Raw genomic sequence first — 3,392 nt, 5'->3', positions numbered from 1 at the left:
ACCCTTGAGTCCCACACCACGCCCACCCCTACCCCCATCACCCGACCCCCAAACAGTGCACTTTCAGATTACATGTACCGATAAAAAAAAAGTTCTAGTATCTGCACTGCACACATAGCCAGAAGTAAGACGGTTGGATCAAATACCAAGGGACCACACAGCGACCTTCACCCCCACAAACAAACATTTATAATTCTCTCATAGCAACACTTGTGACGTCATTTGAAAAGCTCTCTTGTCTAGCTCTGTCTGCCGAAAGCTGACTGATAAGGGAGTTTGTGTTTTGTAACGTTATCGTACTGTTGGCTTTCATTGTCTGGTTTGTCCTGGGGGTTTTTTTTGGTGGGTTTTTTTTTTTTCCGGGTTTCCACTTCAATGTTCCCCCTGTCTTGTTTTGTTATGCGTTTAGCGCTTCCGTCGACACGATTTAGATCATATAGGAGGCAGGAGGCAATTGTTCACTCTCGACTCGGGTTCGAGGATCCTGTGTCGAAATCTCCGCGACTTCATGTTTAAAAAAGACTCGAGAGGAATAACTGGGAAACATGATTTGGGAATAAAATATGACTACTGTGTATTATTACAAAGACAATAACCTGGTTGTCAACTTGCTACCTACAACCCATTTACGAAATCCCCAACATATCTACCTCTGTACTGTCTACCTACTAAGGTCCTCTCTCTTAACTTGTCTTGGCCCACGAGAATAGGCTAATACTGACAATGTCACCTCAGCAGAGACTGTGCCAAATCTGACTGGGAGGTATACTCGCAATACAACGTCCCGAAGGAAACACCTTGGCGCTCCTATGACCTTATGCAGTTGTAAGCGCCGTAAAACCTCTACTAAAACTAAAAGGAAACACCGGGATACTCGATGAAAATACTATTATTCTCCCCACACAAGATTCGAACTGAGGTCTTCTACGTGCGTCGACGAAACACCTAACCGTAGCACTACTGACACTCGTCTGCAAATTCTTTGACAACCACTCGTACTGATTTCTTTTTTTTTTTTTAGTAGAGGGTTTTACGGCTCTCGCAACTGCATAAGGTCTTATGAGCGCCAAGGGGTGGGTGTCAACAGAGAAGTCTTTACAGGGAATCAGACTTAGACTGCTCACCTCTGCTCAAAGACACTTCAGTCAGTGGTGAATTATATCTTTGCTAGCAATAAATCAGAGAAAGTACACCACAATGCCTCGACGATTAGCTAAGCAAGCTTATAAAACTGCTCGTTTTGGAACCCTTTGCGTGACACCTTGTTATTTAAGAGGTATAATAAGGAGCTTGAATTGTCTCCACTGTCCAAAGGTCTGGGTTCGATTTACTGTCTCGTGAAGACATTCTTGTAAAATGACGGTGGAACTTTTTTGTTTCCCAGATCAGGAACAGTTGTTCTCTTTTGGAACTGGGACAAGGGTCAAAATATACACCATAGTCAAGCCTGATACTGACTGAGCTAACGGCTACGCCAAATATAAACGGTAATATGCTAGCAAAACAAATTATGAGTGGCATCGTGGTACAAAAATTAAGAGCTCATCCAAGTTATGAATTATTAACCGACATTATTCCGTCCGTTGAGAACTTGTAATTTTTTTCTCCCTCAACACCTTTTCTGTCCTTTAAAATACATTAATAAGTGGATTTTACCGAAAAACATTAATCAAAGACACATAACATGTAAATTTTCTGTTTCAAATGACACTCAAGCTTTGAAGGTCACCAAACGTTGGCCATCAATTTCCCACAAACAATACCTCGGAAACCTGGCGACCCTCACCACCTTCATATGTGAGGCAGCGTGGTGGAATCAGGCTCTCGTCAAAAAAATCAAAGCGAAGAAACTTGCATTTTTCCGCAGGTTTGTGAATTTTTTTTAAAAACACCTTTCATGCCCATTAAAGAACTCATTTCTGTGTGGATTCTTCTGAAAAACATTAAATAGATTCACAAAAAATGTAAATTTTCATTTACCACGGACTTTTAATGTAAAGAAATAACTAATCTTTTTCGGCCATTTTTTCACTAATTTTACCTCTAAAAACAGGTGACCCCCACCTCCTTTATTTGCAAATATCTCGACCTGTATTCAAGATAAATGGATATTTTTTTCAAACAAATAAAGACAAGTGAACAAGCTTTGTGATGATACCAATAACTCTACATGCCCTGAAATTGACGGGAGCCTGATTCCACCACGCTGCCTCACATATATCCTAACTCCTTTTCAAGACATTCCTGTATTTTTTTCACCAGAAGCGTAACTAATGAACAATTATTGTTGTTAAGGTTATGCCCATAACATCACATGCCCCCAAACTGACAATTTAAGCGTCTGATTCCACCGCATTGTGACACAATTCCTTTTATTATGCAGAAATCAGTACTACCCCCCCCCCCCCCAGGGGGCGGTGCCACTGACTGAAGTGTCTTTAGGCCATTCCCAAAAGGTGGACATTTCTCGTTCTAATGCACAGTAGAATTGTAAATGGGCTGATTCATGTCATGCTCATAACTGTGCCTGAGCTGCAACAGGGAACTGCTGCTTTTTCTTTCCTCATCCTTACTATCGTCATTTACCCTCTACTTCTTTTGTATGTTTGTCACTCTTGTGACCTGCTATTTCTGGGGTACCTTGATTGTCGAAGCAGACCTTGTGCTGCTGAAGCTCGAGAGGTGAGCAGAATAAGTTTGATTCCCTGTAAGGACTCTCTGTTGACATCCACCCCTTGGCGCTCATATGACCTAATGCAGTTGCGAGCGTCGTAAAACCTTTACTAAAACAAACAAAACAAAGAGGTAACTCCAGGTAAAGTAGCACATTCTTGTTGTGCACAACACATAGGCCTACTGCGTATACACAGAATTAGATCTAACATTTTTTTTCTTTAATTCCAACTTAACATAAAAAGCGTAATATTATATGTATGTGTCCCGAGCGCTCATATGACCTTATGCAGTTGCGAGCACATTAAAACACTTACAAAAAAACACACTAAAAAACACTAACCCCTTCCCCCTCCCCCTCCCCCCTCCCGAAAAAATAAAACACACAAAAAAACAATGTCATTTTTTAGAGTCAAGGCGAGTTTATTCAGGTTGGTATTTGACCGCATACCATTCCAAAGGGAACATCAGACTTTGCTTAACTTTGCTGTTTGACTTTGATAACAACTTTATTATAATCGCGTAGAAAACTGGAAGGAAAGATAAGGCTTTGTTTGCTCGCGATTCGCGTCAACGCCACCGCCCTTTGGGAAAACAGTCAACGACATTATTGTATCATTATTAATATTATTATTATTACTGCTGTTGTTGTCGTTGTTATGATCATTCTTCTTCTTCTTCTTCTTCTTCTTCTTCTTCTTCTTCTTCTTCTTCTTCTT

The sequence above is a fragment of the Aplysia californica genome, unplaced genomic scaffold (genome assembly GCF_000002075.1).
Source record: "Aplysia californica isolate F4 #8 unplaced genomic scaffold, AplCal3.0 scaffold00220, whole genome shotgun sequence".
In the NCBI taxonomy this organism is placed as follows: domain Eukaryota; kingdom Metazoa; phylum Mollusca; class Gastropoda; order Aplysiida; family Aplysiidae; genus Aplysia; species Aplysia californica.
The sequence above is the reverse complement of the archived record's forward strand: the minus strand, read 5'-3'. Positions refer to the sequence as shown.